Below are 27,753 nucleotides of genomic sequence, written 5' to 3' on the forward strand. Positions count from 1 at the left end.
GGAGAACAGTGCAGAGTGGCTGTTGGGGTTTCTAGCAGAGGTTTTATGGGGGTGCTGGAGTCCTCTTGCATCCCAAACAGCAGAGCCACTTCTTCCATCCTGAACAGCTACTTTGAGGAGCAAAACCTCTGAGACTGCAGCCCAAGCAGCCCAGTCATTAATTGTGACGCTAATTTTGGGGGGACATGCAGTTTTTTGCCCACTTGGAGCTGATTTCTGCAGGATGGTCATTTATCAAAGTGCAGGACTTGAGCAGCAGAGAGCTGCCACCACTGCCCAGGGCTTTGCTGAGCAGCTGAAATCAATACCAATCTCTGAGCAAAGCAGCAGCAGCAGGACTTGCTCCCAGACAAGGATATGAGGCAGACACTCCCAATGTTTCTGGAACATTGCAGCCACCTCTGGATAAGTTTTTTTTTTTTTTTTTTTTTCCCCTGTGGCTTTTTTTTTACATGTGCTTGTTGCTCTCCCTTTTTAGTTTCTTTGCTTGCTGCTCCTCTGCCTGATACGTATGTCTGTGTTAATTAGAGAAAAAAATGAGTTATGCTTTTAAGTGTCTTAATTAAGATTTTTCTTAACACCCCTCCAACATTTTCTCAGAGTTTTTTTCACTGACATCTAAAACTGTTCTTAAAAGCTGGTGTCAAAATAATCTTGTGCTTAACAAGTGATGTTTAGATATCTTTCCAAACACACAATCCTTGGATAATTTACTTTCATAGCACTGCTGAGACCTGTAAAGGCCTTGCTGTGAGCAGCAGCAAGTGAGGTGAACTCTCAGGTCAGAGGGAATTGGGATTGGATCTGGGATTGGATCCAGTCCTCCTGAGGCCGTCTGAAGTCTGGCTCTTGAGGAATGTCTCTAAGTACAGCTGGAAAGTTGGTTGGTGTTTAAAAAGTAAAAATATTGTTACTCAGAGCACAGTCATTGCAGAAATAGCATCTATTAGTTCAGTGTTAGGAATAGGAAGTTTCTTAATGGCCTGATGGAAAAGCTGCAGGGAATTCTCCTTGCAGCTGAAATCCTCTGGTGGGCATTGCAAACCTCTCCCCTGTGGTGGATCTGTCTTTGTACTGGGACATGGAATTAAAGCTTCTTCTTCCCAGACAGCTCCAATGAGACTTGAGTCACTTCAGCCCAAGCTCCTTGGGGTACCTGTGAGATGTCTCTGCTCTCCCTGGTCCCCAAAGCCACCAAAAGCTCCTCACTGGCCTCCTGCCATTACCCTCAACAAAAGGGTGGATGCTGCCAGTATGAAATGCTGGGGTCCAGTGTGAAATTTTGGGATCCTTACAGCCTTGGGAAGAAAACCACTGTACTGAGGAAACCTTCCTTTCCAAGGTTGCTGTGTGACACCTTCTCTAACTCTGACAAACGTCTGCATCTCCTGTTCCCTACTGGGCACAAGCTGGCAGAGTGTGGGGAGGAATTCTCTCCTGGGCTGTGGTTTAAAGCAGGTTCATCCCAGAACTGCTCCGTGGCTCACAGGTGGCTCCTCTGCTCCTGCCTGCTGATGTGGCATCCCCTGAGCAGGGTCATGGGGCTGATGGTAATTCCCTAGGTCCTGGCCCTGTGGGGTTTTGGGATTTGGTGAGAGTTGCTTGTAGAAAAGGGGTGCCTCCATTTCCCTGCTTGTGAAATGGAAATTCTGCTTCTCTAAATCTCACTGTACTCGCCAAATGTTTTCAGAAAAACAGATGAAAAGTTGCTCAGAGGAGGGGCCTCAAGGGATGTGAATTAGCCATCAGCAGACCTTCAGCTGGAGTTAATGAGATGGAGAAGGAATAACCCCATGGGTGGGTCAAGCTACACTAACCCTGCACCTGTGTGCATAATTGATGATGCCCCCCCTGCAGAGATCTGCTCACCTTGGGTTCTGCACCCTCAGCCACCTGGCACGGGTGAAATCAATCCCCCTGTGCCCATCTGGCAGCCAGCCCCTGCAGCTCTGTCAGGGATTTGATGCCGTTCCTGCTCCTGGGGTTGGGTTCCCCAGCCTGGCACCGAGATGGGAAGGGAGCAGCACTCCCTGCTCAGCCCTGGGAAGGTGCTTCAGTGTCCCAGAGCTGAAACCAGAGCCAGGACCTGCTCCCTGAGTCCCAGTTTCTCCTTGGAGAGTGGATTTGGGTGTGCTAGGGGATTTCTTGGCTTCTGTGACAGCAGCTGAGGAAGGATCTGGGCATGTATGGCACGATGTCGCTGAGGAGCGAAGCACAGAGGGGGAAGTGCAGCACCTTGCAAGGTAGGAATGCCAAATCTGCCCCAAACTTCTGTAATTAGCACATCCAGGTGGCTGGCACGGTCATCTGTTGTTCTGGGATTATGTGCAATCTCTGCTGGAAGGTACAGAACAGTCAGATAACAAGTACAGAACAGCACTTCAAACCCCTGGCATCTTTTCTTAGGGTACTTGTAAGGCCTTGGTGTTCTGAACAAATTTTAAGGATTTTTTTTTTTTTTTTTTCAGTCTGGAGAGGAAAAGACTGTGTAATTTCTCCCACTTTTACAGCTTCTTCCATTTGCAGTGTGCCTGTGTGCTGCTGAAGCAGCTGATGCCTTCTCCTCTGGTAACACAGTGGGGTGAAGCAGCCCTCCCAGAGCACTCAGATGTGCTGTGCTGCAAGGAGCCAGACAGACTGCACAAGTCACTGTTTACCTTCCAGATGGGACAGGCTGCACCCAGAGCTGAGCAATGGGTCTGAATTAAATCCTCCTGCTGGGCTGATGCACCTCAGTGACTGAGCTGGGCTTACACAAACTGGCAATGTGACTGCTGGTTTGGGTTGCTTTATGTCTAGATCTTCCTTTGGAAGTGCTATCACTCCTCAGGGCTGTTGTAAAATGTAGGTGAACCCAGTGGGAAGAAATGCTGATGTCTGACTCCAGTTCAGAAGGTTGAATGATTTCTTTATTATAACTATGTTATAATACATTAATATACTATTTAAAGGAGATACTAAAACTACAAACCTACTTTTTCTAACTACTATATCTAACTAACTACTAACTTGTGACCCTGTTCTCGAGAGTTTAGACACAAGTGGATCTGACTGGCCATCAGGCTTAAACAATCCTCACTTGAATCTAATTAAGCAATCACCCCAAGCACACAAATTCTCTAAACACATTCTACATGAAAAAAACAAGAAGCAGAAATAGAAATTGTTTTCTCTTTTTTCTCTCTGTGCACCTCTATGAAAAAATCTTGAAAGAGAGAGAAATGTACTTACTACACGGGGCAAAAACTCCACTTTCCCCCAGTGGCTGGGCTGCTGAGGTTGGAGAATTTGATTTTTGGCTTCTGCAGACAGCCTGGGCTGCCTCCCCTGCTCGGGGCTCTGGCCAGGCTGCAAGTTGTGGAAAGGTCTGACTCCAGCAGATGCTTCCTGATCTAAAGCCAGCTCCTTAAGCTGAGTGTGCTTCCTAGGAAATGAGGTGGATTTTGTCAGGCTGTGGCCTCTGGGCCCAGCTACTTGATCTTCAGCTTCTCCAGCACGCTCTGGGCTGCTCTGGCAAGAAAATTGCTGATGTTTAGGCCTTGTCTTTGTGAGTAGAGTTTAAACAAACCAAGCCCAGCTTGTGTCTGCAATGTGCCAGTAAATTCATGTTTTATTAGGACCAGGAGAGGTTTCCTGTGGTGCGTCCTGGCCAGATCAGATGAACAGAAGAGGCCACTCCTGGCCCTTTTCTTTGCTCTGTCATCTCCAGGTTCCCATTATTGCGTTTGTGTTTTAGTGAAGGCTTTTGGAGCCTCTTGGTAATGAATTGATTGTGATTGATATCAGCAATTCTCAGAGCCTTATTGGCTTCCAGGTGGTGGACATGGTAAGAAACCTGGAGAGAACGTGGCAGGGCTGTGGTTTATTGGTTTGGGGTTCTGAATCTTCATGGTTTACACCGAGTTTTGTGCTGAGACACAGTAATTGTACAAGAGACAAACAAGCATTGGTCCAGTGCCTTGCCATGTGCTGTGTAAAAGAAGGTGGATGTGTGGTTTCTGAAATTCTCTGCTTTCCAGGCCATTGAAATGGGATTTGTGAAGCAGTCAAACTTTCTTCCCTGACTGTTCATAGATCAAGAAAATCCATGTCCTTTCTGGAGCTCTTTTGTAGGTCCCTATCTGCAGAGGAGCATAAAACAAATGCCTTTTGAATTTGGGACAGTAAATTCTGTTAAGAATGCTCAAATTCTGGGGGAAAACCGCTGCATTCCTTAGCTCAGAGCTCCCATCAGCTCTTGAATCACCAGCAAAAGTGTCCTTCAGATTGTGAAATCCTTGTATCCATCTCCTTGCAGTCTCTCATTGAGGGGCTGGAGCGGGTCCAGAGAAGGGAAAGGAGCTGAGGAAGGGTCTGGAACCCCAGGAGCTGCTGAGGGAGCTGGGAAGGGGCTCAGCCTGGAGAAAAGGAGGCTCAGGGGGGCCCTTGTGGCTCTGCACAGCTCCTGACAGGAGGGGACAGCCGGGGGGTCGGGCTCTGCTCCAGGGAACAGGGACAGGAGGAGAGGGAACGGCCTCAGGCTGGGCCAGGGCAGGCTCAGGGTGGACAGCAGCAGGAATTTCCCCATGGAAAGGGTGCTCAGGCCCTGGAACTGCCCAGGGAGGTTTGGATCCCCATCCCTGGAGTGTCCCAGGAAGGGCTGGAGGTGGCACTCGGTGCTCTGGGCTGGGGACAAGGTGTGGGGACTGGTCACAGCTTGGACTCAACGATCTGGGAGGGCTTTTCCAACCAAAGTGATCCTGAGTTTCTGTGATCTTTATAATTTATGATTCTATATGCACAACTGTAATTTGTGGGCATTTCCTTCTGACTGCCAGTGACCTCCTCCAAAATCCTCCTTCACCGTGGCTGCTTCCAGCACAGCTGAGACCCATCCCACCCTTTTGAAAGTCCTTCTTCTAGGAGCACCTGCCCACGGGGACCTTCTCCAGAGCTAATTCTTGCAGCTTTCCTGTCCCTGGTTTCCATGGGGGACAGGGCACGGGGGGCACAGCTCCTTCCACATGGAGGGTTCAGAGGCAGGGCTGGCGCTCGGATTTTCAGCCGTGTGCCCACAGAAGTGGCTCAGCCGAGGCTGCAGTGACACACTGGGAGGCGGGGCAGCTGTCTGGCTTTTGGAGAGAGGTTCAAGGCACTCTTCTCTCTGCCTTCCTCCCACGGCACGCCCAGAGCCTGCAGGCACCTGCTGCAAGCATCCTCCTCCCTGTGGTGGGGCCGGGCTTAGGTAACAGCACAGCTCCTGCTCCTCGCAGGAAGAGAGAGGGAGATGAATACAGGAGGCCACGTGTGTCTAATTTATTCATTCTGTCATCTCCCTGGCTTCTCCTTCTCCTCCTGTTTTGTTGGAGGCTGTTTGGAGAGGCTTGGGAGGGAGGCAGCAGCGGCACAGAACGCGCCGTGCGCTCGGAGATGAGCTGGGCTGCAGGATAAACACAAAATCTGCAACTCCATTTATCTCTCTGGGGGGATTTTGTTATCTGGGCACGGCCAGCAGAGACTCAGGCCAGCGAAATGCAACGTGCAGTGACACGGGCTAGGCTGTGAATTTAAAACCTTGGCTTGCCCACCCAGGCACATTTTGAAGTTTTTTCCTCTTTTCTTTGTGTGTTCTCTGTTCCCCAGAATAGCAATCAGCTGGAGATCAGTGTTTTCTACCCACTCCTTTTCTCACAAGAGTTGTGCTGGTGGAGTGGATGCTGCCTGTGATAACCTCTCCTTCAGAACACGGGGTATTTAAAATAGTCACTTTCGTAGTTTCCCCTTCCTTTCATTTCCCTTCCCAGTGTCTATTCAGGAAAAAAGTGAGACGTGGGTGAGCCTCAAAGGGCACCTCTGCCCTGAGCTGAAGTGAACTGGAGGGGACGTGGCAGGAGCTGTGGGGACCTTTGGCTGTGGGGGTCTCGAGCCACGCATTTTCCTGCATCATTTCTTATTTCCTGGGCTTGAACTTCTCCCAGCAGAGATGTTCAGGGAGCTGTGCCTGCCACAGGCACACGGCGTGCTCTGTCCCTCCTCCTGCACAGCCCAGAGCTGCTGCTGGCACACGCATCCCTCTGTCACTGCGCTTCCTGCCAGGCCAGGGGATTTTACTCAGCCATGCCTGTGGGAATTCCCTCCCCACTTTGAAGGTTTTAACAGGCTTTCTGTTGTTGTTTTGTTTTGTTTTGTTTCCCCCTCCACTGATAATTTCTGACCTTTTTTGGCAGAAGCCAGTGTTAACATGGAGAGAAGGATTAAACCACCAACTGAAAACAAGCATGAGACCAATCTTGAGGAATCAGAGATTTTTTTTTTCATTAAGTTCACAAATTCTGTTAAGAATAAGCAGGAAAACATGATCCTCCCTGTTGTAATTTCATTATAAGAAACAGCCCGGGCCCCATGTGTGGGGAAATGCTGTGGGGGATGTGTTTTCTGAGGGCTCTTGAGCACCAAGGAGATTTGGGACACAGGAGGAGGATGTGTCTCCCTCTCACAGGATGCTCACCCCTTACCCCAGCAGCCAACACAGCCTCCTGAGGCCCATGTACCAGGAATCACTTGGGTTTAGGTGTTTTCCCCCTAATTTTGGTTCAGAGAGAGCAAAATCTCTGTTAACCTGCCAACCACAACAGGATCCTCTGCTCAGGGCTCATCTCTGAGGCTGCGGCCCAGCCTGAGCTTTGGAGAACTTTGCATTTGCAATTTAGAATTTTATAATAACCAGGAAACAAGAGACTCCTTCCCAGCCCCACACACACATGCATGGGCAGAGAATGCTTAATTCTTGTCATCTCTGGGCCTGGGGGCTGTTTATATCCAGCATTGCATGTTTATATGTGGAGTTCATCTCCTCAAGTGAAGACAGATTAAGCAGTGGGGTGAACAGACCAGTTATGTGAACAATGGGATTTCCAGCCTAGAAATTCTGCCAAAACCAAGCCAGACAAATTGGTAGCACAGCAGTGTTTCTCATTAATGTACATGGAAAGTTGTGCCTTGCTGATAATGCACAACAGCATCCTGTTGGGAGGTTTGGGAACCCATCTGGGAGCAGCTATCAGAGCTCTATTCCAGGCTGGATTGAGTTGTCTCACTTTCCTCTCTGTTTTCTCCTCTGACAAGGGGAAAAAATAAGTGCAGCTCCCTTGCATTGGCATCCTGAAATATGTAGGAATATTAGTGAGTGGTATGGTTTTCTGAACAGAAATACGATTATTATACCCTCCCTTCCCTCCCTGCAGCCGTCCCTTGCTGTTTGTGGTTTGCTGGGTAAGTGGTTGTGGTGCCCATCTTCCACCCCAGGACAAATTATTTCCAACTTGAAAATAAGATTACCTGCCATAATTGCATGTGGTGGTTTCCTCTGCTGCTGCCAAGTGTGGATGCTGATGCTCAGATTTGTGGGTTGGCTGCTTTTGTATTCTGCGTGGAGAATATTCCCCAGCACTGTAAATGCTTCCAGGGACAGCAGAAAGGAGCCACAGCCTTGTGTCCTGAGCTGGGAATTGGTGGCTTGTTCTGCTGGGAACTCGGGGCAAACACTGGACAAAAGAAAGGAACCACGTCTGTCTCTGTGTTCCTATTCCTAATTCTTTGTCCCATTCTTTTCCTCGCCTCCTCCCTGTCTTGGAAAAATGCATTTTAGTTCCAAATACTTGTTTGTGGCAGGCTCTGGAGCAGAGGGTGTGTCTCCAGTGCCTGGCACAAAAGGTTACAGTCGCCATCATCAAATAACAAGAGGCCACTTGGCCTCGGTGTTCAGGGACCAAAACCCAGCAATCCCCACTGGACTGGACTGGGAGGTGCCCAAATTCCCTGGGAATCCGAATCTTCAGATTGTCTCTTGGGCTTGCTGTCAGTGCTGCTGGTGATGTGCATCTCCAGGACGTGGTGATTTCAAACATTTGCCCTGCTTTCAAGCACAGCTGCTATTTCTGGCATCTCCTTACTGGAACTGTGGGGAAAAACCCTGATAAGGGACACAGTTGTGCCCAGAGGGGCTTTGTGTGCCAGCCTGGCTCCTTCCAGCCTTTGCCTCGGGCCCTTCTTGCCTCCCTTTGTGTTGGAGGAGGAAGCTGGCAAAGGGCTGGAATTGTTCAGGGCTGCAGAACAGCTCCAGCCTTGGATGGGGCCGGGCTGGGACTTTTGAGCTGCCCCATCAGGGTGGATGGATGGGGATAGGAAGGGTTAAAGAGCTTGGACTGTCCTGGGGCATGATTAGAAACCAGCAAACCCGTCCTTCCCAGCTGGAGCTATGGGTTAAACACCTCTGCATCAGCTCGGCACCCCTGCCTGGAGCACCCTCCCACTGCCTGCAGAGGCATCACTTGTGAAGTGATCACACCAAAACTTTCTGCCCATTTTGAGCCATTTTTCATGCCATGAACCCCCTTCTCACTGCCCATCACAGATCTATTCAGACTGGCACTAGGATCGATGTGGGGACGCTTCTTCAAGAGCTAAAAAGCTGTAGCTGGAATTATTTTCTCTTTTTTTCTGATGGTTTTTCTTGAGGGGATGGGTTTTGTTGCTTCAGGATGTGAGAAATATGGGTCAGGCAGTCCCCAGATCAGCCTGAATTCCTTCTGGTGAGTGTCACGTCTCCAGCTGCCACGTTGTGCCTGACTGCTGAGAGCACAGAAGAGATAGCTCTGATTCATGGCAGGGAGGAAGAAAAGTGATTAAAGAGCTTGGACTGGGCTTAGAGATCCCACAGAAATGCCCAGGCATGAGTAAATATGGGTTTGACCCTGAAATGACAGTGATGTGCAAGGGAACACCTTGTCCTGCAGGGCAGCCTGAATTCAGAGCAGGGTCTGGAGAGTTCTCCACCGAGCTGGAGTAAACCTGGGGGAACATTGATGGGCCACTGAGAGCTCCTCAAGTGTTTGGAGAGTTTAGCTTCATCTCAGGATCCACGCTTTGCTTGCTTTTCTTCCTTCTTAATTTTTTTCCTTCTTAATTTTTTTCCTTCTTAATTTTTTTCCTTCTTATTTTTTTCCTTCTTATTTTTTTCCTTCCTTATTTTTTTCCTTCCTTATTTTTTTCTCTCTCATTTTTTTCTCTCTCAATTTTCTCTCTCTTATTTTTTTCTCTCTCTTATTTTTTTTCTCTCTCTTATTTTTTTTCTCTCTTATTTTTTTCTCTCTCTTATTTTTTTTCTCTCTCTTATTCTTTTCTCCCTCTTATTTCTTTTCTCTCTCTTATTTCTTTTCTCTCTCTTATTTTTTCTCTTTATTTTTTCTTTATTTTTCTTATTTGTTTACTTTTTTCTTTTTTCTTTATTTTTTTTCCTCTTTAAATTTTTTTTCCCTCTTATCTCTCCCAAATCCTGCTAAGTTACCTCTGATTCTCAGCAGCAGCTGCCTGTGAGTCTCTTGCTGATGGAGAGTGAGCAGTGAGGGCTGCCCTGTGCTAGGAGTGGGACTGCAGCGTGTTCCAACTTGGCAAGAAACTCCTCTTGGCCTTTTAGTATTTTTTCCTTTAGAAAAGCACAGTTCTTATCTTGTGAAAATATAGATATTTTCTCCATCAAGACAGAATTTTCCTAGTTAAACATCCTGGCTCGTCTGCTCTAACAAACATCATCCCTTTGTTATTTGGGTTTATTTGCCAGATTTTCATAATTATTAAATAGAAACAGTGCAAATAGTGCTTTATGGGACTGGCTCAACTTTTTATGAAGATCTGAATTCTGTGAAAGCACCTTACTCACTTGCTGTCCTCTCTCAGGAGTTGCATAGCAACCACCTGCCCTCTCAGGTCCTGCCTTGAACGGAGGATTTTTTTGCAGAGAGGCTGAACTTGACTTAAAAATAGATATTTTGCCCCTGATGAGTCATTTTTCCATGGGAAAAATATGTAGTTGGAGTATGGCTAAACTAAACTTCACAAATTCAATCTGCAGTGGACATTTCTTGACATTTCTCAGAAGTTTTGGGGCTGGGACAGCTGAATTAAAACTGGGGGTTGGGCTGAGTGATGTTCAACGCCCATGCAGAGGGTTGAGGAGATGCACACAGCATGGAAGGACAATTTCCTGGAAGGGAATCCTGTAGAGGGTTCCACCAGGTGTGTGTTTGTGTGGGAGCATCCCTTGGGTGAGCTCTTTAACCCCTGGCTGGGGAGATGGAAGAGAAACTTCAGCTGTTGTGGAGGAGTCTGCTCCTTTGGAGTCGAATCCTCTGCCAAAGCTCTCCCAGCAGAACTTTGCATCTGAGCCACGTTAGCAGCTCAAACTCAAAGAGAGGGCTTTGGGGCAGATGTTAGGAAACAAATCTTTATTGTGTGTGAGGGTGGTGGGTGCCCAGAGCAGCTGTGGCTGCCCCTGGATCCCTGGCAGTGCCCAAGGCCAGGCTGGATGGGGCTTGGAGCAGCCTGGGACAGGGGAAGGTGTCCCTGCCATGGCAGGCTGGAATGGGATGAGCTTTAAGGTCCTCCCAAACCATTCTGTGATTCTGTGACTCTTCCTTTTTTCTGTTCAGTAGTGAGGAGAAAATAAAATACTTTTGGGGTATTCACCACTTAAAAATTGGTTCTGTCCCTGGCCCTGTTGTAGGAGACAGAGGAAAACCCTCCTGATTTGCACAGCTGTTGTAAAATACATGGACAGAGTAGGAAAGATGGAGGAAAAGGTGATTTTTCCAGTAACCTGAGGATACTTCCCCAAATCCATGTCCCTGTGCAGAGTCACTGTTTCCCCTGGGTGGGGGAGGCTGGGGAGTGGAGGCTCCCTCCTGGATGTTGGGGGGCACCAGTGGAAGGAGCAGCAGGGCAAGGAGGGGCTGATGAGAACCCTCTGGCTCAAAGACAGCCAGCGTGGGGAGATGGAAACTCCTCTCTGCTGCCTCTGCCAAGGGCCAGCACCTGATGGGGCTTGAACCAGAGCAGTTTTTCTCGACTGTTTTCAGAAGTTTGGCTCTCTTTGTGTGACCCCCTGAGTCAGCTCAGGTCCCTCTGGGGTGGGACAGAAGCAGCTGCGGCCACGGGCTGTGGGTGGCAATGCTCGGGCACTTGGCCCAGCCCTGACTTGTGGGGGGATCACCTGGAGCTTGCAGGCACAGCTGCTGCTCCCCCAGGCCCAAAGGAGCCTCTGCTTGCACAGCACCCTCCTACAGGGCTCCCTGCAGAGTGCCAGGGTCACTGAGGCTGGAAAATCCCTCCCGGGTATGGAGCCCCCCCTGTGACCCATCCCCAGCCCAGAGCACCAAGTGCCACCTCCAGCCCTTCCTGGGACACTCCAGGGATGGGGATCCAAACCTCCCTGGGCAGTTCCAAGGCCTGAGCACCCTTTCCATGGGGAAATTCCTGCTGCTGCCCACCCTGAGCCTGCCCTGGCCCAGCCTGAGGCCGTTCCCTCTCCTCCTGTCCTTGTGGTTTTTACTCTCCTAAGCCAGCTCAGCCGTGGCTTTTGTTTTTGCCCCTGAGCCTCTCTCCATCTCACTTTCAGCAAATATAAATACCTATTTGTAACAGGACCTTCACATCATGCAAATATGTTTAGATCTCGTTATGTCTGTTTTCCCTCATGGGATTTCTCTGGGAAATCTATTTGCTAAATGAGACTTTCATCCCCTAAGGCCCTGCAAATTTCTTGTGCAACCTCTGCCTTTGTGTTTTGCATTATGCCTGCATTTTTTTTAGGCTAAACAGATAACCTTGAGGCCCAGTGTGATTTTCTTTCACTGTTAGTTCTTTTATAAGATCACGGGACTCTGTGAAATATGGATTCTTCAGTGGTTATGAAGAAAAATAAAAATTCCAAGTATCCCCGAGGAGGGGGAATAAAGGCAGCAGCAGGGTTTTGTTAACATTTAGGCAGAACCAGCCAGGAGAATGACACTGTCCAGATGGAAAGAGCCACTTCCTGGCTGTAAAGATAACTCACTAAAGGAAACATAAGCTGTGGCTGCGCTGGCGATGAGAAACACAAGCAGTGCCAAGAATTCACCCCAAGCCCGGTGGGAGCTGCCTCTTTCTTTCCCTCGTGCTAAGGGTTCAAGTTTATTTAGTTGGAAATATGGCCAGCATTTCCTGAGGAGATGGGGTGGCCCTCGAGGCACAGAGCTCTTATGCTGGGCTGGTTTATTGCTGTGCAGAAATCACAGGGAATTCTGAGCTGGAGGGGACCCACAGGATCACCCAAGTCCAACAATCCCACCCTGGCATCCCTGGAATGGTGTTCAAACCCTCCTGGAGCTCTGGCAGCCTCGGGGCAGTGCCCATCCCTGGGGAGCCTGGGCAGTGCCAGCACCCTCTGGGGGAAGAACCTTTCCCAAAATCCAACCTGAGCCTGCCTGGCACAGCCCCAGCCCTTCCCTGTGGATGAGCAGAGTTTTGGGATCTCCTCTCAGTGGTGCCCCAGGTGCCAGTTCAGGTCCTGTCTCTGCAGCAGGGACTTCTCACTCCCTTAGGAAGAGGCTGTGCAGCAAAAGGGTGTGAAAGAAAAGCTGATGTTTTTGGGGTTGGTTGTGGGGTTGTGTTCACCAGGGTGTTCTCCTGATTAACCCCCTCTGAGCTCACTTCCCCGTGGGAAGAGCTGAGCTGGCTGTGCCAAGGACCTGCTGAGATCACATTTGTCTGTGCAGATTTTCTCTCCAAGGTATTCCACAGCCTTTGAAGTCCCCAAAATGAACTGAGCAAATTGAATATCAGGCTGTAGATCAAGGACTGTTGCCTCCGGCGTGGAGGTGAACACAAGATGGATCACAGTGTGCACTGAACTCTCCAAATTTAGAGCTCCTCACTGTGACATTAATTCTACTCAGAACGACTGAATCCATCCCAGGCCTGGTGCCTGGTTCCATCCAGTGGGTGTGCCTCAGACTGGAGGTGTTTCACAGCTTTTCCTTTGTTGCCAGGGATAAATACTTTAATGCACTTGGATTTGGATGCTGGAGATTTTCCTGGATGTCAAATGCAGGACAAACGGAGCCTGATGTGTAGGATAAATTTAAGACCTGTGAGTTTGGTGGGTTTTTGGTGATGTTGGGTGCTCAGTTCCACCTGGGAACCTTCCTTTGGAACTCTGTTATCTCTGCCTGAATATTGCAAGTTAAACCTTAAAAATATCCTCCATGTGGGATCTATTTTGGTTTAGATTTTTATAGAAGTTGATGAATTTTATTTTTTTTCTCTCGAACAGATCAGGATTCAAATTCTTCTTGATCATCTTGGCTTTGCAGGCAAAGTGATGTAAAAAGTGGCACTGAGCACAGCTTCTCTGGGAAAACCAAGAGCCTGTTTGCAGGGAATGAGGAGGGATGGAATTTTTTCATGAGGAGGAATAGAATCTTTTCTTTAGGATGAGGGTTTGCAGTGGTTTGCCTGTTTCTCTGTGTTACAAACACAATGCAAAAATCAACTTTTAGATAACACCACGTATCTGCAATGGGATTCCCAACCATCCTGCTCACCAGGAAGGATTTCAGGCAGATGTTCCACACGAGTTTTGTCTTTTCCAGCCCTGGCTGAGGCTGGAGCTGTATCAGGGCTGTCTTCTTCTGTCAACTCCTTTCAAAGCTTCTCCTTAATCCAGACTTCCTCTCTCTTTTGGCTCAAAATCTCCTGTCACTTTTTCACCCATTGAAAGCAGCCCAGCAATCCTGCTTTTCTATTTATGGGTTTTTCTATTGTCCTGTCAGAGCTGCTTAGGATCTGGCATGTCACAAGTTCACCATTGTCTTCTGGTCCCCTCGTTAAGGGCATAATTTGTCATGTTGAGCTCTGGAACAGGTCCATGTTGCCCTTGCTGGTGCTTGGTCACCCTCTGTAGCACAGTGGGAAGAGCCAGAACAGGGAAGAGCAGCTGTACTGTGAGCTGGGGATGGTTTTCTTCACTTAAATATTCAGTTTTTTTCTCTTCTGTGGGTTTTCCCCCCCCCCCCCATCTGACATGCTGGAGAGGTTGTGTAAGTAACTCATAAAGTTGATATCACCCAGGGAGAACCTGGGCTCCTGTCAGGTTTGAGATCACAGGGGGAAAGCAGCATTTGTTTCTGGAAAAAGGATGCTCTGCCTGACAGAAATAACCGTGCAATGTGGGTCAGTGTGACATGACTGGCAGTTCTCCTAGCAAGGAACAAACCAAAAAAAAAAAAAAGGTACAAGTCAGCTCTGAGGTGTTTTGTCCAAGTGCCAGGAAAAAGGAACAGGGGAAAAGCAGAGAGTGATGCAGAGCAGAGCTGGGAGGGATGGGAGCTGCTGCAGGGACGTGGGGAGAGGGTGGAGAACTGGTGGCTCCTGCCAGAGGGGACCTGGCTGGGCCAGGGAGCAGCACTGGTCACAGTGACAGGCTGGGGACAGCACTGAGGGGGTCCATCAGTGGCACCAGGGCTCGTGAGAGGTTCTTGAGCCCGTGCCCACTGACCCCTGAGCAGTCCCAGTGCCTTCAGTGGGGTGAGGACACGTGGCAAGGGCTGCAGGCCAGCTCCCTGGAGACCCCTTGGAAGGGGCCTGGAGCCCCCTGGATTGTTTGTGGAAGGTCAGATCCATGACATGGTGAACTGGAGTGGCTGAAGAGAGCTCAGAAATGTTTTGATTCTGTCAGCAAAGCCCCATTGGACAGGGAGAGTTCTGCTCTGTTGGGCTTTGCTGCAAAGACAAGACAGAAAGGTCTGATTTGCAAGGCAAAACTGGACAAGCCCAGGGGGGACAGAGTGCACAGGGCAGGGCTGGGCTGGGACAGGCTGAGGGAGCTGCTGAGGTTTGGTTCTGGATGTGTGTGAGCTGAGAATGATGATCATTCATACAGAGCAGAACATTGCTGAGCTCTCTTCAGCCACTCCAATTCACCATGTCATGGATCCGACCTTCCACAAACAATCCAGGGGCACCAGGCACCTCCCAAAGGGCCTCCAGGGAGCCCATGCCACGTGTCCTCACCTCCCCTTCGAGCCCTCACCCCGCTGAAGGCACTGGGAGTGCTCAGGGGTCACTGGGGGCTCGTGAGAGCTGCTTGAGCCACATTGCCAGTGCTCCCAGCCCTGGGCTGTGGCATCAGGCTGGGATGCACAGCTCCCTTTCCTTCCTGTGGCCAAGGCTCCCAGTGGCATCACCTGGGTGATGCTCCTGGGTGAAATGTGGGAATTTCCACAGGTGTTCCTGGGTGAAGTGTGGGAATTTCACCTGTGAAAGGTGGGAATGCTCTGGGTGGAAGTGCAGGGGGACACACACACCTGCCAGTGCCCAGGGCTGGAGCTCACAGGGCTGGAGCTCACAGAGCTGCCCAGGAAATGTTTGTTTGCTCCCTGGAGCTCTGCTGGGGCTGGAGAGCAGAGCTGGGAGCTGCTCTGGAGGGGGTCAGGGCTTTGTTGTGCCTGTGAGAGGGCTGGACGCTGCGAGAGGAAGGGCAGCAGGATGGAAAGGAGGAGAAAATTGGAGGCTGGGGTTGGGGGAGAGGGCAGAGGAAGCTGAGAGGATGCTCTGGCTGTGGGCAGGGCTGGCTCCAGCCTGGCTCTGTCTGTGGGCAGGTCAATCTGCCACAGGTCACTTGTGCCTTGTCCTTGGCTGCTCCAGCACACTTAGCCTACACCACGTGTCCTCATCTCCCCCGTGACCCCTTCATCCCATAAAATCATGGCACTGGGGCTGCTTAGGAGTGCGTGAGGGCTCGTCAGAGTTTCTTGAGCCTGTGCCCACGTGGCATCAAGGCAAGTTTCCCTGAGACAGCCTGGGAGCCCCCAGTGAAACCTCGGGCCCTGGCACTTCCCTCTTGCTGCCCAACATCTGCCCAGCAGCAGGCAGGAATCCTTTTTGTCCCTTTTTGCCCCCCCTTGACAGAAGGGGACAGGGCAGAGTTTGCTGCAGCCTTGGAGCCACCTCTGCTGAGGTTTGGAGAGGAGCACACGGACAGCCCCTCTGGGCTCTCAGATCCATTCTCCAAGAGGATCCAGCTCAAGCCCAGGGAGCTCCCCCAACAGCCTGGGCTGCACTGACGGAGCTGCACTTGTGGCTTTTGGGGCTGAGCTTGTTCCAGTTGGCACTTTGCAGCTCCAAAGTGTTTTGATTTGCTCCAGATGGTGTGTGTGAGCTGCCATGCCCTCAGTTAGCCACTTGCTCAGCCCCAGCTCTGGCTCCCGGGGTTTCAAACACAACCTTCAGTCTCCTATGGAACGTGAGAGATGGAGATTCTTCATCAAATCTGCATTTCTGCCCACTTCAGACATCAATCACTCCCCAAAGAATGTGCCAAGGGCAGAATGAAAAGGAGGTGGCTGCCCCAAAGTGTTTGCTGAAAGGGTGGAGGCTGCAAGGACACTAATGGCAAAGTGTCAGTGACCCCCAAGTTCAGATTGAAGTGCCCTGGATTTGTTTAGACTTCATTTCTCTGCTTCCCCTCATGTGTTTTCCTAATGCCTTCTGAAGGGGGGAAAAATATTTGTGAGGAGCGTTTGGAGTAAATTGCTGGGAGAAGTTGGAAAAACATCATGCAGTGCCAGGGAAGGGATGGAGAACTGTGGCCTGGGATGCAAGGATGAGACCAGGGAAAGGAGCTGAGAGGTGAAAAACACCTTGAGGAAGGGAATTTGCTGCCTCTGGTTACTCCCTGTCCTGCCTCTGCTTCTGCAGCATCCAACCTCTGTGAGCTTTATGTGCTGTCCTTACTCTCTGCTCTTCATGTGCCACCTCCTCCTCAGGGACACCACGGGGTCCCTCTCAACAAAAAGAGGGAATTAATAAACCCTAAAGGGTAAAGCTCTTGTTGCAGCAGAGAAATAATGCACTGGTAAAAGCTTGGCTTGTCTTGGGGTCCCAGTGGGCCTGAGCAGAGCACGAGGGAGGGGACAGAACATGGGTGCAGACAATCAGGATGGGCTGTTGGCTGGGAGGAGGACACGGGCAATCATTTGTTACTCAGAGGCAAAACTAGCCTGGATCTGAGGTAGTGACTGCCTCTGGAAACACTGCATGTGGCTGAACTTGAGCGCTCTTGGATATTTCAGCTCTCCAGTCTTCCCATGCTGACAAGGAGAATGGGAGCGTGGAGCACATAAAATGTCTCAGGGAGCATCTTTGTGTCTCACCAGCACATCTCCCACATACCAGTGGCCAGACTGGGGCTTTTCCTGGGCTGGGAGGCTTCAGCCCTTCCAGTGGGTGCTGCAAGTTGTGTTTTGGTGGCACGTGGAGCAGCCTGAGGGTCCGGGTTTGACGTGTGGGTCCCTCGGAGGAGCCCCTCAGGGCGTGGCTGATGAGCTGCCTTCCCCTCCTGGTTTTGTGTGCTGATAAGCTCGGTGTAATGCAGGGATGAAGACACATACACACAGTCTATTTCTGGTCTCAGCAGAGATCTTCCCATGCCTGAGAGGCAATCTGCCTGGCTTAGCATTCCCAGGATGCTGCCAAGCACAGCAGGGCACGGAGGAAGTGGCTGTGCCTGCACAGACAGAAGGAAAGGGAGCCAGGCTAATGCCTCGTGAGGCACCTCAGTGCTGAGCTGTTGGCCTGGGAGCAATGCCACAGCCCCAGAAAATGGTCATTTTTCCTCCTGAGCCCCACAGCCTGCTGCCTGTTGAAGGTGACCCTTGTGCCCTTCTTCTCAGCACATAAAGCAGTCTGGAAATGGGCAGCTTCTTAAAAGCTTTTCTTCCCTCTTTGCTCCTCCTGGGGAGAGAAGACAAACTGATATTGTTGTATTCCTGATTCTCTGTGCTCTGATGAGACAGCAACCCAGAATATTTTATTGAAAAGGGCAAAGAAAAGATGGAATATGAAATCTCTTCAGCCTGCCTAGAAGTTTAAAAAGTAAAGAAGGTATCCTGTGCTCTCATCTCCCTTCTGTGTGTGTTTGTGTGTGTTAAAGGTGCTTTCTCCTCCTTATTGCCAAGTCTCCTGATATTTATCTCACCCCTGTTGTTTCTTTATGGACCTCCAAGACATTTCCTGGCAGTGCTGAGATAAATGCCAGCCCAAGGGAAGGTCCCCAGCCTGTCCCTGGTGCTGATGTCCTGCACAGGTGAGAGGGGTCAGAGGTGCAAAGTCTCCTCCTTTCCCAGCTCGTGTGCCAGGAATGTGAACTCACAGCCACACAGGAGATTTGCAGGAACACAAAGGAGATTTGCAGGAACACAAAGGAGATTTGCAGGAACACGCAGGATTTGTAGAACACACATGAGCTTTGCAGGAACACACAGGATTTGTGGAACACACATGAGATTTCAGCCACCCATGACATTTGCATCACACACAGGATTTTGCAGGAACACACAGGATTTGTAAAACACACAGGATTTTGCAGGAATACACAGAAGCTTTGCAGGAACACACATGAGCTTTGCAAGAACACACAGGATTTTGCAGGAATACACAGAAGCTTTGCAGCACACACATGAGCTTTGCAAGAACACACAGGATTTTGCAGGAATACACAGAAGCTTTGCAGGAACACACATGAGCTTTGCAGGAACACACAGGATTTGAAGAACACACATGAGCTTTGCGGGAACACACAGGATTTTGCGGGAACACACAGGATTTTGCGGGAACACACAGGATTTTGCAGGAACACACATGAGCTTTGCAGGAACACACAGGATTTGTAGAACACACAAGATTTTGCAGGAACACACAGGATTTGCAGCACACACAGGATTTGCAGCACACACAAGTCTCTGAGGGGAAAATACAGTGGGTGGATTTTTGAAAAGGGCCAGGATTAATCTGACAACCTCTGCAGCTATAGATAGAGAGGTGTCTGATAGAGCTGCTTCCTGGGGAGGGTGAGCAGAGGATTTCATCCCCAAGGATGTCATAAAAGGTCCTGGTGTTGCTGAAGTCTCTCCCCCTCCAGTGGGGAGCACGTGTTCATTAGTGTGTGTAAGGAATTCAGTGTGAGCTGGGCTGGGCTAGGCAGGCACTGCCAGAGCTGTGATGAAAATGATTTCTTGCATTCTCAGAAGGGATTTCCTGCTCACCTCAGCCTCACCTGGTTCCTCCAGTCCTGCTCCATCTGCATTCAGACAGTGCCTGCAGCACATCTGGGAGGAACTGACCTTCTGCAAGGCTCCCTCTCCTCCCATCACATCCTTGATTTTAGATTTTCTGGTCATTTCAGCCATCTCCTTCCCCTGCTGGAATTCTTCTCCTGGTTGAAACATCGCAGCTCAAAGGCCAATTTTTTTTTCCCCCCAGTCTTTCACTTCTGTAGGTGCAACCTGTAGAGGAGGGGGATTTTATTTATTTATGATGTTCAGGCATCTCCAGGGGGGGTGTGTGGCCTGCACTGAGTCAGCTTTGGGAAGGAGGACGGGATATTTTAAATAGCTTGATCTAAAATTGATTCCAATCTGTCTTTTTATGGCAGCAGGCTAAAATAATAACGTTTCCAGGCAGGTGAGTAAAGCTGCCTGATGTGGAATTTGAGTGTGATCATGACTGACACGGATTTTGGGACTGTTCCAAGGAGAGGACACGTGTGAAAGTAAATCCTCTGGCAGCTCAGCAGCAGAGTGGCTCAGAGCCTGGCCAAAGGATTGCAAGAGGGGACATCTCAGGAATAATAAAGCCTCAGAAAGCTTGTTTTTACTGCCATACTAATATTATGATCATTGACACTGAAGAGATCTTTGGTGAGATGGAGTTTGTTTATTTGGCCTGCTTAATACCCATTAGCACAGTATGCTGAAAGTATATACAAGAGTAAAATTAATGATATTTTTTGAGTTTATGGAAGTTTAAATAATATATTTTTTTGCAAAATTATTGTAAACCTCAGAATTCTGTGAGTCTCAAAGCTATTTGATATGGATGCCATTATTTGGTAATGGATGTGGAATTAAAGATATGCTTAATTAAAGAATTAATCTGTAAATCAGATTAAGCAGAACTGCAAAATGGCTACTAGGAATTTCTTTTCTGCACGACAGAGAAAAAAAATTCCTAGTAGCCATTTTTCCATACGAGATGGTTCTGTTCAATTTAAATAACTGTGATTTATATTGATTTTTCAGTAAAGTTGAGCAAAACAACACCATTACAATTCACACATTTAATTATTTCCTGATACCATTATGTTTGTCTACAAATCTTCATTCAAAAATTCAGTTCAAAGCTGTTCCCCCTTGTCCCATCACTGTGTTCAGTGCAAAGTCCCTCTCTGGCTTCCTTGTGGGTGTGGAATGCTGTGGTAAAGGGCTCCTCAGGACTCTGGAGCAGGGAGATACATCTGTGGAATGTCTCAGTACCCTGAGCAGTGAGCCCAAAAATTGAAGAACACCCCAAAAAACAAGTGCTGCAAACCATCTCAGTGGAGTAAAAAAGGCGACCCCGACTCGGGGAAGAAATGCTGATGTCTGCTCCAGACCAGAAGGCTGAAGGACAGCTTTATTAAAACGATACTATATTACATTAATATTCTATTTAAAGAGAGACTATCCTATTCTACATACTTATTTCTTATTTACCTAACTAACTCACACCCGTGACTCTGCTGAGAGCCCGACACAGCTGGACCCCACTGGTCACTGACCCCAAACAACCTTCACCAGAATCCAGCCCTGCAATCCCTGCAGGTGAATCCCCACACCACATCCCACATGGGCAAAACAAAGGGGCAGAGATCAAGATTGTTTTCTCTTCTTCTCTCTGTGCAATCCCGAGAGACAGAATTGTGTCTGTCTGTGCAGAGGATGTGAATGTCACATCTCAGCAGCTTCCTGGTGCTGCCTGTGCCCCCCAAACAGGAGGGACAGCCTGGCCACACACAGCACTTAGAGGTGGCAGCATCCCTGGCAAGAGGAGGAGGATGCCCGGGAGGAATGACCCGTTTTGGCAGCTTGCCATGGAACCTGTGGCCTCCCCTGCTTTCACTCAAAAATGATTCCAAAATCTCTGCTGGTAAATGGAGAGGCACCTGACTGCCATGGCTGATTGTCTTTTTCTGAGTGGTTTTGTTTCTGCACTGGTGGTTTTCCAGTCTAAGCAGAGTAAGAATGTAAAGAGGAAATTACTGTCAAACAGACCTTTCTAAATTGCTGTCAGTGAGTGGCAGGAGATGAGCCAAAGAGATCCTGTTCTTGTCAGCCTCACTGGAGTAGCGTGCTGTCCTCATTCAAGGAGAGCCCTTGTCTTTTTTAGCTGTGTGTAGGACGAAGCAAATAGTAAGTGATGTAAATGATTGATTTGCTTTGCTGCAAATGACTGAAATGTGGCGAAGTGGCAGGAAAAAGGAGCGTGCAGTGCTTGGAATGGATGAATAATGAATGGGGAAACAGTTTTCTGGTGAATTGTGGCTCCTGGTTTTTGGCTGAGGCTTCCAGGGCTCCATCACACCATGACACACAAGGAGAGGTGAGCATGGCCACGAGGGCTGTGCCCAGGCAGCGTTAGGGACACGTGTGTCCTGCTGGGCCACCTCTCTGGGACCTGCCTTTGCTGCCCAGCTGCAGCAGTGCTGGGTGTGACAGCCTTGCAGCAGGGACACAGCCTGCACGGAGCAGCACGGGCAGGAGGCTGGGATGAGCAAAGGGTGACTTCATGAAGTGTCAGTCTGGATTTTCTCCCACGCCGCGTTTGTGGTGTTGTTCTCCCGGTGCTGATGGGCTCCCTTTCCTTTTCTCTCCCCCTCAAAATGCTGCTCTCACCTCTCCAATTCTTGCTCAGTCCAACATAAGAAGCAAAAGCCATCCTGGGTGGATGGTGAGTGATGGGAGCACTGGGCCTCCCATCCAAGACAGGACCACAACCAAGGGTGGGCTCTGAGCACTGAAGAGCGCTGGCCCAGATCCAGATGCCCTAATTTCCACCTTTGTCTCATGTTTGCTGTTGGCAGATGCTGCTGAAAGCTGGGGGGTCTTCCCACGGAGCACAGGCTTGCAAATGAGGCAGAATTTAGGTCAGCTGAACCTGGGCCAAATGGTGTGGAGCTGTTCACTGGTACAGCCCATCCCTTTGAGGGTGCATCCTCCTGCCTGACAGTGTGGCAGCTGCTTCCTGGTGGGGGTAGGAGAAAAGGAACTTCTTGGCCACCAGATTTTCTCTGGCTGGATGGATGGATGGATGGAAAAACAATCTCTGTCCTGCCTAGGGGACACAAATTTGGAGTAGTGAGCCAAGAGATGTGATGGACACACAGAGGAATAGTGAGAGAATGTATCAGCAGCGATCTCTCCTTATTGTCAGGTGACAATCTCAGAGTCTTTCCTGCCCTTAACTTTTTATCTGGAAATTTTTCAGAGAAACAGTCCTTAGGCATTTTCTCACACTTTAATTTGGGGAATGTAAGATGATTTTTGGAGGTGGGATCATCATCATCTCTAATTTGTAGTGGCCCTCAACTCTGGCTGTTCACCTGATGTGCCACAGAGCCTGTTCCCTCAGGGATGGTTTCTGTACACTTTTGTGCATCCACCTTTCACCTTTCCAGGCTGGAAGCAGTTAAACTGCCATGCTGCTGAGGAGAAAAATACATGCCTGAGGTCTGTAAACCTCATTGGAAAAAGTTGGGTTTAATTTTAGCACAATGTGCTGAAGGCAGGTCCTGAGGTTATGGTCCAGGATTTCCAGGGATTAAGTAAAGTAGGGCACAAATTATCTGGGTCATGGAAGGTCACCTGCTGCTGTACACTTGTTTCACAGCCCTCTGGGCTCTGCTCCCATGGGAGCTGGTGGCCTGGAGCTGTGGGAACGTGGGACATTGCATCACCCACCGGGCGGGACAGAAACTCATTTCCCCAAAAGGGCTGGGAAGACTGAAAAAAAAAAAATGAAATGAAAGTGAAATGAAGTGAAAGAGTGGAGGGAGAGTTTGGGAAGGACATCCATTGTGGTGCTGCCTTCTGGTTGGAGCTTCTGTATCCAACCTGTGTGCTGAGAAGGCCGAGCAGCTTCAAGAATCCCAGAACAGCTTGGGCTGGCAGTTCATCTAGTCCCACCCCCCAGGAAGAGCAGGGACATTTTCAACTTGACCAGGTTGCTCAAAGCCCTGTCCAAGCTGGCCCTGAACATTTTCAGGGATGGGGCACCAGCAGGTTTGAATTCTGCAGCCCCTGCCATGTCTGAGCACCCTTTCCATGGGGAAATTCCTGCTGCTGCCCACCCTGAGCCTGCCCTGGCCCAGCCTGAGGCCGTTCCCTCTCCTCCTGTCCCTGTTCCCTGGGAGCAGAGCCCGACCCCCCCGGCTGTCCCCTCCTGTCAGGAGCTGTGCAGAGCCACAAGGGCCCCCTGAGCCTCCTTTTCTCCAGGCTGAGCCCCTTCCCAGCTCCCTCAGCCTCTCCTGGGGTTCCAGACCCTTCCTCAGCTCCTTTCCCTTCCCTGGACCCGCTCCAGCCCCTCAATGAGAGACTGCAAGGAGATGGATACAAGGATTTCACAATCTGAAGGACACTTTTGCTGGTGATTCAAGAGCTGATGGGAGCTCTGAGCTAAGGAATGCAGCGGTTTTCCCACAGAATTTGAGCATTCTTAACAGAATTTACTCCCTCAGCTGCTCCTGGGGCTCCAGCCCCTTCCTCAGCTCCATTCCCTTCCCTGGGCACGCTCCAGCCCCTCCACATCTCTCTTCCTCTGAGGGGCCCAGAACTGACACAGCACTCATGGTGTCAGCACAGGGGACAGTCACTATTGCTGAGACAGGCCAGGTACCAGTGGCCTCTTGCCCACCTGGGCACACCTGGGCACACCTGGGCTTGTGTTCAGCTGCTGCCCAACACCCCCAGGTCCTTTTCCCCCAGGAGCTTCCCAGCCTGGAGCTGCAGAGAATTGTTGTGACCCAGGGGCAGGACCCGGCCTTGCTGAACCTCCCACCCTTCCCTCAGTCCATCAATCCAATTTTTCAGCTTCTCGCCAAGATTCTGGGCTGGGCTCCAAGCTGCCCGAGCTCCACCCTTCCCAGTGCCCCCTCCAGGCTGGGCACAGCTGGCTCAGGAGCTGCAGATGTGCAGCGGGGTGGCTGCACTGCTGCATCCCTGTAAGGAGCTCCCCAGACATGAAACACATGGAGACAGCATTAGCCCAGAGCAGCAGAGCAGGAAGGGAGCTGGACAGGCCAGCTGGAGTGTGTGAAGGCAAATGGACTGGGTGGGAGGGAAGGGAGGCCTGGAAGGTGGCTGCGTTTGTCTAGACAGTGTCTGTAATGATTTTTATAAATTATTTATTTTATTTTTATAACCGCTCTCTCTGGACAGTCCATTGCAGCCTGGTCCTGGCAGCCCCTCCTGGGACTGGACTCAGAGCTGGTACGTGCCAGAGACAGCAGCCCTGTGGGTGGGGTGCTGTTTGTTGTCAGGATAAAAAGAATGATGCAGCTTTCCTGGGCTGTGCAATGTTTTTCACTCCGCCTGCCTCGCTGGGCTGACACTGGGCTGGGCTGGTTTGACAGCTGTCAGTCAGAGTGCTTGGATGTGCCAATTAGCCAGGCTCACCAGGGCCTTTGGCATTGCTTGTGAGGGCTGTGTTGGCAAAAGCAACGCTGCGAGGTTGCCCAAAACCCAACCTCCTCCTGTCCATGCCAGACTGGAAGGAGCTGGGGCAGCACCTCCACTCTCAGCCCCAGCAGCCTGAAGTGCCCGTGTGTGAGCCTCTCTTCTGCAGTTCAATGAGCCTGAGTCTGTCATTCCTGTCTGCATAATCATTTCTTGTTCTTCTGCTGCCTTTTACACTTCCAGAGAGCACAATTCAGCTCTTCTCATGAGGGGAAAAAAAAATCCCATTTTGGAGCCGTGCTGTTTCTTGACCCCCCCAGTCAGCAAAACCTCTCCAGGACGGTCCAAAGCCTTGCTGTACTCTTGTCTGGGATGGATTTTAGCTCCACAAGAGAGCATTCCTCATAACTGAATCACTTTAATGCTTAATTAGAAAAATTCTAGGTTTCCTTGGGGAAGAGGGAGGCATACTGTAAGTGAGGGCAGGCAGGGCACTACTGTGCTCCTCCAGCCCAGCACAGCATCCCTGTGGGAATGCAGAGCTCTCCAAAAGTGCAGCTTCTTACTTGCCTTTTTTTGCCCTTCCTTCTCCCAGGACAGGAGGCTGGGGAGAGCTTGTGCTGAGTTTGGCTTTCTGTGAGCTACTGGCTGGAGAAAATTCTGTTTTCTTCTCCTGCACAGCCCTGGCAAGCTGGAGAAATCAAGGAAAGGAGGTGGTAGTGAGGTAGGGATGGCACTCTGCTCCCAGGGAACAGGGACAGGAGGAGAGGGAACGGCCTCAGGCTGGGCCAGGGCAGGCTCAGGGTGGGCAGCAGCAGGAATTTCCCCATGGAAAGGGTGCTCAGGCCCTGGAACTGCCCAGGGAGGTTTGGATCCCCATCCCTGGAGTGTCCCAGGAAGGGCTGGAGGTGGCACTCGGTGCTCTGGGCTGGGGACAAGGTGGGGATCAGGGTGGACTCCATGGGCTGGGAGGGCTTTTCCAACCTGGCCTTTGTCCAGTGATTTCCAAGCAGAGCTTTCAGCACAAACACGGCTGAGGTCTGGTCTGAGGTCAGCAGCAGAGCCATGATGAGGAATGACACCCAACAGGAGTGACCCCCGTGTTCCAGAGCAGGAGCATCCTTAAATTCTCTGTGTCCTGCTGAGGTTTTCTTCGGTATGGAATTTACAGAAGTCGCTGTTCCACAGCTGTCGAAATCCCAGAAAAGCAGATGGGATCCCTTCCATAGGGAGCCTGGGGCAGGGATCCCAAATCCAGAGGTGACGGGTGCTGAGGAGGTCACACGGTGCCCACAGCAGCTCCTTGGCTCAGCTGGGCCACCACAGGAGTCTCTGCCTGTCCTTGTCACAGCCCTGGACCATGGTCCCAGCACGGAGCCGTGTGTGGAGCCTCTCCCTGGGGCCAGCCCCAACCACTCCTCCTGCTTCCACTCCCAGCCCAGTATCAGCTCACCTGGGCTGTGACAGCCCTCCTGGCAGGCGGCCACCAGGCTTTGTTCTGTCTCTCCCAGATTATACAGCTCCCTTGTGGCAGTGGCAGCCCAGTTATCCCAGCTTTCCCCATTTCCCTGCTCCCGTTGGCTTGGCTTGTGCCAAAGCGTTCCTAGGGAAAGATCCAGGGTGGTTTAGCAGATGGATGAAGGCTGAAGAGCAAATTGTTTTAACCAACATTCCCTTTTTTTGAGGACGCCAAGTTCTTACTCAAGAGGTAAAGCAGCATCCATCATTTCCCAAGGCAGCAGCCTTGACTCTGAGGAGCTTCTGGGGCTTTTTTGGAGCCTTTTTGGGGAATCAACTTACACACCAGCCTGGCCTTTCCCCAGGGGCATTTGTGCTTGCTGCCAGTTCCAGGATATTCAAGGAATCCACAGATTTAATAAACCAGTGGGTAAAAAAAGATGAACTTTCTCCAGTCCCTCTGGGCATTGTGCTCCTCTGGAGAAGGTGCCAGGGACCATCTGGTGTTTTAGTGGTGTTGGGAAAAAAGAGAGGTGGTCCCTATCTAGCAAAGTGCCCATGTGAGTGTTGATGATGTGGCAAACATTGTATTCAGTGAGGAAAATAAAGATGGAAATCTTGTTTCCTGCCCCAGCTGCTGCTGTGGCCACTTCCAGGAGCTTCCCTGCCCTTCCCAGCAGGACTCCATAGGGAATTTCATTTGGAGTGAGCAGAAATAAATCTTCTTGAGATGAGGATGGACAAGGATTGCTTTCCATGGATGTGATCAGAATGTGGCTCACTTGATGGGGGTTTAAAACCTGGCTTAGTCTGTGGGGGCTAAACCCCACAAAAAAGTGCTTGAGGTTCAGTGGTCACAGGAACTGTGGGGCTTTTCTTTGCATGAAAGGAACTGCATGCAAGGGAATTTGTTAATTATCACAGCACACATTTTTAAGCTTAACGATTTGGGTTGTTCTGAGAGGCAAGAGGAACTGTCTGTGGGTGCGTGGGTGGAGAACAGATACTTAGGAAATGCTATAATTTGTATTCCTGCTTTTGCTTGGCCGGGTCTGTCATGGATCCGCTCTGCTCTGTGCCTTGTGCTGTGCTGGGCTTTGGAAAACAAGAAATTCCAAGGAGTTCCTCACCTGGTCACAGCCATGGGGGATGCCTTGTGGAGGATGAGCTAGAGCAGAGGCTGGACAGAGCTACAGAATAAAGCAGGCATTTATCAAAAGCCTCAATGGATCCTTGGGCGGCACCAGAGCCCAGCCAGGGCTGCACCCAGGATGAACCAAAATGGCACAAAATGAACCCAAGATGAACCAAAATGGCACCAAATGAACCCAAGATGAACCCAAATGGTCCCAAAATGCACGAGCGCTCCCGGGGGCTCTCACTGGGATCAGCTCTGCTCCATTTGCACCTTGCAGTTCATTGTCCCATTCCAGCTTTAGCCCAGGCACTCCCATCCTGCTTGTTTTTCTCTCTCCAGCCCACGCTGTTTGTGCTCCTGGGCCTGAGCTTTGGATCATTTGTCCTTGGTGCCCAGCTGGAGCAGGAATTGTTTTGTCTCCCTGCTCTGTGCACAGAGCTCACCATCCCCTCATGTGAAGCTCAGACCCACACACTAAATCAGCTCAGAATGTGAAGAATAGAAAAGCCAAAACCTGAGGCATCATGGGGACTGGGATTGTGGAAGAGCCTTGCCCATTGCTAGAGCTGGAAGCTGTGTCTGTTTGGCCTCCTGTGGATGATGTGCAGTGTCCAAGATCTCAGCTGGATCCCAGTGTGCTCCCTCTCCCAGGCAGCTCTGCAGGGCTCTGGGCACTTTTTTTTCCCACCTGGTTTCAGGCTTTGGGAAGATGCTCTGCACCTTTTCTTCCATTCTGCATCCTGCTGTGCCTCAGAGCTGCCTTCAGCTCCTCCTGCCACAAATTCCTGCAGTCCTGCATTCCCCTGAGCACAGCCC

The sequence above is a fragment of the Vidua macroura genome, chromosome 15 (genome assembly GCF_024509145.1).
Source record: "Vidua macroura isolate BioBank_ID:100142 chromosome 15, ASM2450914v1, whole genome shotgun sequence".
In the NCBI taxonomy this organism is placed as follows: Eukaryota; Metazoa; Chordata; class Aves; order Passeriformes; family Viduidae; genus Vidua; species Vidua macroura.